General features: G+C 41.0%; 1 protein-coding gene across 3 annotated transcripts in view; it reads right to left on the reverse strand.

The window, feature by feature from the left end:
- The window catches only part of ARHGAP21 (Rho GTPase activating protein 21), a 149,314-nt gene that overhangs the window by 67,253 nt on the left and 69,457 nt on the right, over positions 1 to 12,604 (reverse strand). The gene's annotated exons all lie outside the window — the stretch shown is intronic.

Here is a 12,604-nt window from a genome sequence, read left to right on the forward strand (position 1 = left end):
AAAAGCCAGTGGCTGAAGGTTTTCCCAAAGGGAAGATACACATAATATCACTTGTAAGAGAAAATTCATAGAACTCTGCCATCTGTATGAGACCAAAAAAAGTATGCCTTCCAAAAGATATTAGCAAAGGAATATGGAGACAGGGAAGCCACACAATGTATTTAGTCCTAGGATTCTGCAAATGAAAGTAAAGTGACATTAATCTGCTAACATCCCGACCTGTTCTTAATTAAAGCCAACATCTGTCACTGACACTATTAAGAAAACTTCAACATCCTATTGCTTAGGCTTTATGTAAATGAATACTGTTTTAAAAAACTTACAGTAAAATAGAGAAGTGGTAAAGTATGCCTGAAAGGCTCCAGACATATTAGAAAAGTCTCAGTAAGAAAGGCTTTACTGTAAAGAAAAAGATACAGCGATGACATTTCTGAAAGTCTGCATTATGATATTTGCAGGGTGTGAAATATAAGCAAGTCAAAATGCTTCATGTCTGCACCAAGTCAGAAGTATAGGAACCTTTATACTGAGTGTAGTAAAATAATTACTCATACTACACACTGCAAGCCAAAAAGCACTGCTGTTAATCTTTGATGGAACAAACAAAGAAGCACCACACAAGGAAGTTCTCACCTTCCTAACAGCGGCAGCCAAACCATAGCCAAATCGTGGAAATCAAAAAAAGCACCCTCAGTGGGCCAGTGGTGCAGCAATATTTGGAACAGTGCCTTAGCAGAGAAACTGAATAAACAATTAAAAGCAAGAAGAGGAAATAAAGACACTGACAACTTCATAGAAGCTTGGTACTGCTTTATTACATATGGAAACAAAAACGACAGCACTATGAAACTATCCGGCATGTGCAGAACATGACGGAAAGACACAATAAGACATTTCTGACTCCTTATAAACTTGCTGTAAAGTCATTAGATGTCAGATCGACGCCCATTATACTTAGTGCTTTTATAAATTGTTGTAGAGATTGTAATGAATTGATATGGGAAAAATATGGCTATGTACACCAGTTGCTGGGGTGCATGGGTGGGAGGGTGCTGCTGCACTCATGTCCCGCTTATGGGTTTCCTGTGGGCAGCTGGTTGGCCACTGTATGGACAGAATGCTGGACTAGATCGACCCTTGGTCTGATCCAGCATAGTACTTATGTTCTTAATAATAAAAAAATATGATTTTTTTTTTAAAAAAAGGATAGGAACCTGTGTCACTTCCATATTTTGGGGTTCCTTAGGGAAGATGTCTTCTGTGGTCCCTCTCCTTTACTATTACTGTCACCCATTTGTTGTACCACATACTAAGTGCCATGACCAACCCAGAACTGGATCAGAAAGTTTCTTCAGATGAAGACCCTGACACTGTAGAGCCTAAAGATCTTGTAGGACCCCGATTCTAGAGATACTCCAGGTACCTCAGACAACTGTGGAGAATTTATATCAGGCCTTTCAGCAATGAAAGTTCTTGAGGAAGGCCTGGACAAGCCCCTTGAAGGATACACCTCACCTGTGGAATCAGAGCATGCTGTGCAGTTCCAGCACCAGCTGTAAGTACAGGCCATCACTTGGAAGCGAAGTGCACAACTAGGCTCCTTGAAAGTAAAGGTCTACTCAAGAGTAAGGTTCTCCTTGGAAGTAGGGACACTCTGAAATCAGGACTAATGCCTTGTAGCTGTAAGTGGGTGTGAACTGAGAGATGTCATTATATAAGCTTTCAGTTGAGACCTAGAAGCTGCTGGAACAACACCTTTACTTCAGTTCCTCTCTTGATGCCTATTTGGATATAGTGAGCTGCTACAGTCCCATAAGCTGTACCAAACTATCTCTCTTCTCCGTGATCCAGTCCAACAAGGGGGAGGGGTTTGTTCTTACCTAGGGTGACCATATGGAAAGGAGGACAGGGCTCCTGTATCTTTAACAGTTGTATAGAAAACAGAATCTCAGCACGTGTCATTTGTATGCATGCAGCACCTGGTGAAATTCCCTCTTTATCACAACAGTTAAATCTGCAGGAGCCCTGCCCTCTTTTGTATCTGGTCATCCTATTCTTACTGCCTGCCTTGCTGTATCAGAGATATTTCTTCCTGGAATGCAAAACACACACACCCTTACTGGATCAGAAAGGCATTGGACTAAAGGGAACTGAACATTCATCCCATTTGCTATGGTTTCCTTCTCCCGCTTCTGCAACATTTTATCACTATTTAGTTTTAGAGGTATTTAAGTAACTCCTTTGCTTCAGTCCTTGACAATTTTCTCTTGTGTTTTTAAACTTTACATTTGCAACAGACAACCATAGTATTTCAATAAGCAGATCAATTGTTAATTATATTCACATCCATACTTTTGTTGGAATATTCATCCGTTTTTGTTCTCCTTTCACATTGGAAGAGGGATGTTTTAAAATGAAATTTTCTACAACTGCCCGAGTTTTAGGGTTGAGATAACATTAATCTCTTCATGACCCACTACAGAAAACGTTAATCACCCTTTTATCCAAATGTGATCTCAGTTATATAGTTTTGTACTATGCTTTATACCTGAAAACATATACTCCTGAATAAAACCAAAATGGGTCTTATTCAAAGGAGACAAGAATAAAATCACTTGGTAATTTTTGGCAAAGTTACCTATGTGAGATTTGTTAACATTAATGTTGTGCTTTTCAACATCTTCAGCAGATCTGGGAATGTGTTTTCACAGTGCAACTGTGTGAAGAAGGCAGCTTCATGATGGCACCTTTTTCTCCACACATTTCTACTAGTTTCATGGCTTGCTTTATGAAGCGTTAAATCCACGTTGTGTGAGTGGTGGGGTCCCACTTGCGCAATGGAATTGGCAGGAGAGCAGTGGGGGCCAATACCATGGATACTACCCATAGGAAAACAACAGTCTATGGGACTGAATGGAAATACAAAATGCTGCAGTATATTATATATATATAACCTTTAAACCAGTTTGAAATTAGTAAATGAACAAAAAAAGAAGTTCGCTTAATCCTAGTCTGGGAAGAATAAAATAAAATCTGTAGAAGACTACACACAAACTTTAGGGTATCCAGAATTCTGAATGGCTGAATGCTTCATGACACCCAGAAAAATATTTATTTATTTATTTATTGCATTTATAACCAGACTTTTTTCCTCCAAAGAACCCAAGGTGGCGTACATAATCCTCCTCCTCTCCATCTTTATCCTCACAACAACAACCCTGTGATGTAGGTTGGGCTGAGAGTCTGTGATTGGCCCAAAGTCACCCAGTGAGCTTCTATGGCTGAGTGGGGGCTAGAACTCGGATCTCCTGATTCCCAGTCCAACACTTTAGCCACTATACCACACTGGCTCCATTTTTGCTCATAAATAAACATAGTTAGACACATAATTTAATGATTTAATTTTCAGGGGAATGGAGAAGTTGCAATGCATTCTGTAAAGAAGCACCAATTGACTACAGCAGCAGCAAAGATGAGGCTTAGCAGCTCACATGGCATGAGGAGTGTTCACAAACAGGAAAAACGAGGAAATTGAAATGATGGCAGTTGCTATGGAGACCACTACACAAAAATCAGGAGGCAAATGGGAAGGAACAGGAGCTTCAGACTACTGAGCAGTAAGTGCCAAAAATATATTGCAGGGATTAGATTCTCTACTACACTTAATATGCTACTTTTTGGGTGACAGCGTGAAGGGCCCCACGAATCTCTTCTACTTAAGTGAAACATGATATATTTCTTAGGTTACCGTATTTCTTCAACTGTAAGACGCCATCGATTCTAAGACGCACACTAATTTCATTACCACCAACAGGGGGAAAAAGCTTTGATTCGAAGAAAAAATAAATGTCTTTGAACATCTTTTATGAGTAGAATTTCTTAGAATATCTTAGAATTTCTTAGAAAGAGCTGGGTTTTGGGGCCACTGGGCTGGGAGGGGCTTAGGGGTAAGCAAAAAAGCAGGCGCTTACCCTCCCAGCTCCTCCTCCCGGCTCGCAGCTGCTGCAGGAACTTCCTCTTTTGGAGGCCTGCCTGCACGAGGAGGAGAGAGAGACGACTGGAGCTGGAGCTGCCGCGTGAGAGCAGCTTCGGTGGCGCAGCACTTCTTTAGCCTCTGGGCACAGGTTTTTCCGCGGGCGTGAGGAGTTCCAGGCGGGACGCGCGCTTCCCAGCACGGAGGCTGGGGGGGGGGACCTGGTGCTTGGGGGGGGTGAGCCTCCTGACTCTTGGAGCCGCGTGTCTTCTCGGCGCGGCTGACGAGGGCCGGAGCTGCACGGGGCGCACTGTAGGCCCCAATCAGCCTGCAAAGCAATCTTAAAAAGCCCTGCTTGCTCAGCTTTCTAAAAGCAATAAAGCTAGAGAGAATGGATGTTTCAGACCCTTTTTTAATAGGATAGAGTCTTTTTGCATCTTCCATATTGCTTCGATTCTAAGACGCCGTCGATTCTAAGACACACCCCATTTTTAGAGCTGTTTATTTAGGGGGAAAAGTGCGTCTTAGAATCGAAGAAATACGGTATTAAAATGACACTGAAGACCAAACAGGAGCATTTAGCAAGAAGTAACTGAACAATTTATCTTTAAGACTAAAGCGAAATATTAGCTCAGTTCATCATATATACATGAAATATATCTATTAGGGTTTGTATAGAACATTATTTTAATAGATTTGATTATTATTAAAGTGGAACTTCTCAAATTTAAGACTAAAATAATAATAATCAAGCGACTGACTCATTCCTTAGTGCAGGGGCACAGAACCATGGGTCCAGGGGTCAAATCAGGCCTGCTTGGGTCCCCCAGGTCACTATGACCCCTTCCCCTAGCTCCACCCCTTTCCCAAAGTCTCTGATCATCTGGTGGTTTCCCTGCTTTTGTGCCTTTTTCCCCATTCTAAAAGGTTGAACTGGCTTAATAGTTACTGCCAGTAAGAGTTTTAAGCTAAAATATGGTATTTTCGGCCCTGCCCCTTTTGATTTTGGCCCCGCCCACCACTGAAAAGCACTCTCCAAGAGTTTCTCCAAAATGGAATCTGGTCCTCAGACTGAAAGGGGTTCAACACCCCTTTCTTAGTGTCATAAAAGAGCGTGATTCACCCGTTCTGTACAGATAGCTCAACATAACACTGGTGACAGCAATCCCACAAAAACCTTTTAAAATAATCTGCTCAAAAATATAACAATTAAAGCAAAGTTGGATAATAATTGGAAACATAATCTGGGAGTGACCCATATACTTTGAATAATTTCATGAAATAAATCTGGTATATCCACGAGCAAGACTTTTTTAGTAAATGAAAAGAAAATGGATAGGAATATTTGCTTCTCCATTAACTTATATGTCATTCAGGGCAAGCACAGCCCTCAGTTATTTCAACCACAGCTTGAATTCAGGAAAGCTGCATTTGGATGTTATTGCAAAAACTAAAATATGAAATAAATCATCAGAGCCTCAACTGTGCTTCCTTACCACCAGTCATATTAAAGTACTATTGTGGTTGATCTGTCATACTTTTTTTTTGTGTGTGTGGAAAAATTAAATCTACCCGACTTAAGCAGTGACCGTATCTTTGCAGACAAGCAGGAAATTAAATATTAGAACCCATGCTTTCCAAACACCCATACTACTGCATTATTAAATTTCTTTAAACAAAACAATAACTAAGACAATGACATCAGGACCATCAGATAAAACCTTTTTAACTGATGTTAAATTTAGAGCTTTCTTTCAGCAATGAAATTATTAAAAATAGGGTAATGCTATGCGGACACAGCCGGTTTGTGGATCGGACCTAAATGGCTACATTGAAGCTGCTTTTCTTTGTTTCTCAGTGTGCCCTTTAGCCACAGGGCCAACATACGCCAACTCTAATTTTCTTTGATGTCTGGTTCAGGGAAGGTGGTGAAATTGCTGAACTATGGCCTGTGATCAGTAACAGACTGGACAAAAACCAATAAACAGGAAACCCAATACGGATAAGACAAGGATTTGTACTGGGACCAGCGTTTTGTAACTTGCTCATAAATGATCTGGAGTTAGGAGTAAGTAGCAAAGTGTGCTACTTTGCTGATGACAGTAATTGATTCAGAATGCTTAAAACAAATGTATTGCGAAGAGCTCCAAATCAGATCTCTCCAAGCTGAGTGAATGGGCAATAAATGGCAAATGTAGTGAAATGTAAATAAGGCCAGATCAACACCAAGCAGGATATTGCACTATGAAAGTGGTATATAAGAGGCAGGAGCCACACTACTGCTTTATAGTGGTATTGAAGTTTACTGACAACTACTGAGGCCCATTGACACATACTGGCCTTAGCTAGACTTACCGCTAAATCTGTGACAGACAAGGGGAGATCCCACGATGCAAGTATCGCGGGATGTTGCCCTTGTTTACACGTAAGGCGAGGCGACCTCACGAAGAGAGCCTTGCGCCTGCCATTTTTTTTACTTTTAAAGGGGACGACGCGCACGAACGATCGTGCGCAAAGGAAAGTGGATTTTTCTTATATAAAAATTGGGTTTCCCCGGTCCCCCCACCCTGCCCCTGATGGGTGCAGTGCATAAAGCCTGGTCTAACTAAGGCCACCATATACCGCTTTCATAGTGCTAAAACCTGCTTGGTGTGGCTCCTGCCTTTTATATACCACTTTCATAGTGCAATATCCTGCTTGGTGTAGCTGTGTCATGAGTGTAATGTAATTATACTGGGGCAAAAATAATAATAAATTCACCTAGATACTGATGGGTACTGAGCTGGCAGTGACTAAACAGGAAAGAAATAGTAGATAACTCAATGAAAATAACCAGTGTGCAGCAGCTATGAAGAAGGCAAACTGGAAGTAAGAAAGTATTTGCATTCTATGATAGAGCTCATAAAAATAATGCAAGGATCACATATTCTTAAATATCCCATTTCATCAGAAACATTGCTCATTTTTATCTATCTGAATAGATGGATCCAATGCAAATTAGTTGTGCTTAGGTCTCATTGAAATCAGTGTGAAAACTAGTTATGAATCATTTGTCCCATGAATTTCAATGGGAACTTAACAAACCTGCTCTGAATCCAATCCCGTGTAGCCCCATTGTACTGTACTGACTTAATTCTTATTAAAGAATCACATATTTCAGCTTAATTTTGTGTTTCAGGGGTTGCCACTAGATGGCTCCTATGCATATAATTTAAGCAATATTATAGTAGCAATTCACAGATAAGAAAATGGTGTGATCCTATTCATTATGGTTCATACATTATACATACTAACCACTGCAGGAATAAAAGAAAAATCCTTTATTTTTATAAGTTACTTGCTTTCTTGGGCTATTCAAGAATAACACACATTGATCATGAATACCTAGCTACTCATCACAATATAGTTAATGGTGCCTGAAGCAAAAGGCTTTCTTATTTTTACTTTATGAACAATACCAATCTGTTAATCCACCTTGAAAGATTTCTTGAGGTATCCATGTGCCTATAATCAACAAACCGGTAATAGAAGATAGTTTCTTCTTTCTTTTTTACTTTAAATTCATCTGGAAGTGTGTGAACTTTGCATAATGGGTATTAAGTATTAAGAACATAAGAGTATAAGAAGAGCCCTGCTGGATCAGACCTAGAGTCCATCTAGTCCAGCATTCTGTTCACACAATGCCCAACCAGCTGCTTATGTGAAACCCATAAGCAGGACATGAGTGCAACAGTATTCCCTAGCAGCTGACGTACATAGGCATATTGTCGCTGATACTGAAGGCAGCACACAGCTATCAGGACTAGTAGCCATTGATAGCCTTTTCCTCCATAAAATGTCCAATCCCCTTTGAAAGCCTTCCAAAATGGTGGCCATCTTGTGGAATTCCATAGTTTAACTATGTGATGTGTGGGAAAGTACTTCTTTTTATCCGTGCTTGAACTCCACTCAGCTCATATAATATCCCCATCTCAAATCATCATCCATTTAAAGTCCACCCACTTTGTTTCCATCTCAGTTCATGCTTTCTTTAAAGCTAGGCATTCATTTCCACTTTGAATTCCCAATTCTCTTGTTCCTTTGTTCTGCTGTCTCACTTTAAAGCTAATCGTAATTAATTTCCTCCATTTTTGTCCTGCTGAATACTTCTTAATCCTTTGAGTGTACAAGCTTCCTTCACTTTCACCTGCTTGTATTTCCTTAACATACTACAATCCACCAGTGTAATGTCAGCATATGGAAAGTAACTTTTCCCAGCCTCCACAAATATATAGGCAAAGCTAACATTTTGCTATTTTCTCTACCAAACTCCTAATATCAGGGGTTTTGTAAGATAGTACACACTGGCCCACTTCACCAATGATATTTCCAACTGGTGACAGAAATGCAGCCTGCACATCAAAGGCTTTATCGACTTCTCTCGACGTTCTACCTCAGCCCCTCAACTTCTCCTCTCTCCATTATCCCTGATAATGTGGCCATTGGAAATTGGGGGGCAGTTAAGTGAGCTCTGAATGCAGGCCAGAAAGCAGTAATGAAGTGGAGAGACGGGGGCGTGTCTAGACGGGGCGATATCCCGAGGATTGTCCCGGGATCGTCCCTGTGCATCCACATGATGCACAGGGCATCCCGGGAGCAGGGAGGGACAATCCCACCCTTGGCCCGGGATATCTCCCTACCCTTTCTTTCCGATTTTTCTGGCGGTCTCTGGATGATCCTCAGGAGCTCTGTGCCCATGGGGGATGGGGGAAGTGCGAGTTTGTTTTTTTAAAACTTACAATTTTGGTCAAGCGCTCATGCACTCATTTTCCTTTTTTAAAGAAAAATCCAAAATGGCGGGCGTGACGTCCTCTTCCTCCTGGGACTTCGCGTGCCGCATGTAGACGAGGGGGATGATCTCGCAATCATAAAATCGTGAGATCATCCCCCTCAACCCCCCTCGTCTAGCCATGCCCTCAGGCAGCATTTGAGAGAAAAAGCACTCCAGGATCCAAAGAGACAAGAACAGGAGAAGCAGACAGTTGTTCCAGGGAGATTGAGCAGCCTCTTTTGAGGACACCAAAATTATGTAGAGTGCAATCCCCAATGAGGCTTCTTGGCGCCAAATTTGCTGAGTTTCAGGCGGCCTATTTCCCAGCATGTCACCAGTGCTGGCTTTAATTGGTTTTGTACTGGTCCTGCTGTGCTTCTCTAGATTTCTGCTGACTGAAACATTTGAGTTTTATCGTATTTGTTGTTCTTTTTATGCTTGTGTAAGCTGTCTTTAGAATTTTACACTGACAGGCTGCATATAAGTATTTTAAATAAATAATAAACTAAATAAGCAAGAGCCACTGAAGTTCTTTTATTTTCAATATCACATTCTCCCCACTGAAGTATTCTTTGGTCTGCAAAGGCTGGCTAGATGAAGTGATTGTAAGATCCACATCTGAAAGGGGTGAGGTAACAATCCCTCACAAAACAATATCCTTTTTTACTGTTGGAAAAAGCACACATTGAGCTACCACAGCCTTACTTCTATTATATCTAAGAATCTTGTTAAATGTATCCCGCTGCCAAATTGGCTCTTGGTGATTTCCGAGTGAATACGACTGTACTGCAGGCTTTCATGGATTTCCTAGTATACAGTGTTAGACCAATGTCTGGGATGCCTTTGTCATTTTTAGAATTCAGTGAAAGTGGAGATGCTGATACAGCTAGTTAAAATTAGCAGTCTGGGGGCTTGAGGGGGATGTAACTGGGCACACTGGAAACTTCCCTACATATTTTGTGTTCCTATTTTAACTGTTTTTACCTTTGTTAATATTTCATCCAGTAGCAATCGAAACCTTGAAAAAAACCTATGCTGCTTCTTTTTTTCTTCACTAGAACATTTGGCATCCAAAGCCACACCATTAATTCTGTTACTCAAAATAGTGCAGAACCTATATCATTACACTCAAAAGATAAATCTGGATATACCAGTGGATATTTTTTCTTATCAGCTCTACAATGTGGGAAGTGCTGTTTTCTAGATCTTTACCCAGTGTCCAGTTCCAATACGAGGATGTGGGGACCTCTCTCTAGCTAGCCTACCATTTTACTTCTCACTAGCTCTGGCCCTAGCTGCTTTTGGGGGGTGGGGGGAGAACAAAAAAAGGAAAGGTCTTATTGTTACATGAACCAGGTGGAGAGTCTGTCTTGCCTGTCTCCAAGGCAACAAAATGAATTGATACTGAAGGTCCTCCTGAGTCCCAAGCACCTACAGGGCTGTTGGAGGATTCTATTTTGTGGGGTGAAACTCAACAGGATTTTTCCAGTTCAGTCATATGGAGTCAAGTCCACTTCGTTTTGCTGACATTGATTCACTCTGTAGCAAGTTGAGCCAATACACATTTTTCCTAGTTTTTTAATGGCTGCAATTTGTGCATTCCCCCCTGGGGTTCTGCCATTTGCACAAATCGTACTTTGCACATTTTTCTTTTACCCTGCTTCCATTGGACAAGTGTACCCCCAAGTGTCAGTTTAACACTGTGAACCCTGAGGATCAGGTTGCTAAGTGGATGTTCTGGTCCCCTTTTCCTGAGCTGTCAATGTCCAAGCATGCGCAAATTACCCACTGACAGGTTGGGAAAAAGGGACCCATATGATCCTGAGGGTTTCAAGGGATATCCCACTTCCACTGCACATTTGCCCAAATCTCAAGCAAGTGCTTTTAACAAAGATACTGCTTCAACCCCCTTTTCCTGGCTGCCATTTATAGTAACTGTGGTAGTACTTTCCAAGCAAAGGTGGGGGCAGGAAATTGAGGAGTTGTTTGACATGTACAGGATATGGCTCTGCTGTAAGGTGTGGAGAGGATGAAACTGACAAAGATGTTGACAAGAGGGGAATATTCCCCTCTGGGGCTACAGAGCAGACAGGCAGACCTGCAATCATGTGCAAGACCGGCAATAAAAAATATATATATGATACCATCTGCGCAGTTCAAAATCTTTTTTTTTAATTGTACAAATTACAAAACCAGGGGGAAATGCACAAAATTTCCCTGGAATTTGAAAAAATATTTGATTCAGTCTGTCCCCCACTTACCAGACTGTAATTGCTGCAGAGATCTGTCAGGCTTAAGCAGAACAGCTTTCCCAGCATTGCACATTCCTAAGGCGATACCACTCAACTTTGAAGTCCTAACAACTGGACCTAGTACAGATTCCACTCATAGATTTGGATTACATACCTTGAGAGATCCTACGATTATAATTTATACTTGCGGTTAAGCAGTTTTATTATAAGACTTAACAGTTAGGACTTAACTGTTAGGGCTCTTGCCCTAACCATTAATTTCATTTCTTCCTGCTGTATCCTGTTAAAAACTGCTAAATTATTTTTAATCTCTATTTACACATAATGTACACAAATAGCACATTGCTCGTACTTCCCAGTTTTACCAATTTTTATAGTACTTTTAATAGCCATAATTGGACATACCTAAAGTTTTTAAGGCATGGTAAAAACAGGATAAATATTTTCCAGTAAAACAATAATCCATAACAATCTGAAGACCATGAGAAATCATGGGGGAAATTGGAAAACTACACAATGTAATAGTGCAAGACTTCTAAGCAGCTTCTTAGACTTCAACAATCTAGCACTGTTGCACATTTGCCCTATTGTGCTGACTGATGAGGTGCAGGTATCTTACCTAGCCCAAAACCTCAAGACATAGAGTGCAAAGTGTGTAGGGGGGTATTTTCTCTCCAGCTCTTTATCCTGTTTGGGAGAGGATGGGGAGGCTCTGATCCTTTTGCAACTGAAAAAGCCCCTTGGGAGTGGGGGATTAATTAAGAACTGGAGAAAGTGCTTAGCCTTCAAACCTAATAACTGTCCCTTTGGATTGTTTTAGCCTCGAATATTTATAAACATTAATAACTGCACCCTTAAACATTTATAGCATCCTAGACTGGAGGGGAGCTCAGGATTAGGGACGTGTACCTCACGGAAATTCCTAATCACCCTTCCAGATTACTGTAAGTAAAAGAGACTGAAGAAGCCCAACCCCCCTTTTTTTTCTTCAACTAAACGTTTAACTGCCCTCAATATTCCATGGCTTTGGAGGTCAATGAGCTTGTTCAGTCCACACTAAATCATTCATAGAAGTTGTTTTCCCCCCCTATTAATTGATAAACTTTTTTCAGACCTGGGGGAGGGGGGTTCCCCTGAATATGTATAAAGTCCTACATGAATATAGAGGAAGGCTTAGTTTTGTACCAAGTTCACTATCATAATACAGTTATGATATTTTACAATATGATATATAAAGCTGTACATGTTTGAGTGTGGAAATTATTTATTACATATAAGATTCCACATAATGGCTGCTGTGCAGTAACACACACACACACACACACACACACACACACACACATATATATATATATATATAATGATTTAGAGTCAGAGATGTCTTGCATGAGAGGAGAGGCACTTCCACTTGCATAAGGCAACCCATCAAATTCTCCTGGTTTCTCTGTCCCACTCAACACCACCCCTTCATGCCCCACCACATGCCATTCCAGGAAGTTCCATGACCCTCAGGAACAGCTACTGAGGGGGCACAGGGGAATGGCAGGGGAGGAACCTCATTGTGCAAAT

Source organism: Elgaria multicarinata, chromosome 1 (genome assembly GCF_023053635.1).
Source record: "Elgaria multicarinata webbii isolate HBS135686 ecotype San Diego chromosome 1, rElgMul1.1.pri, whole genome shotgun sequence".
Classification (NCBI taxonomy): domain Eukaryota; kingdom Metazoa; phylum Chordata; class Lepidosauria; order Squamata; family Anguidae; genus Elgaria; species Elgaria multicarinata.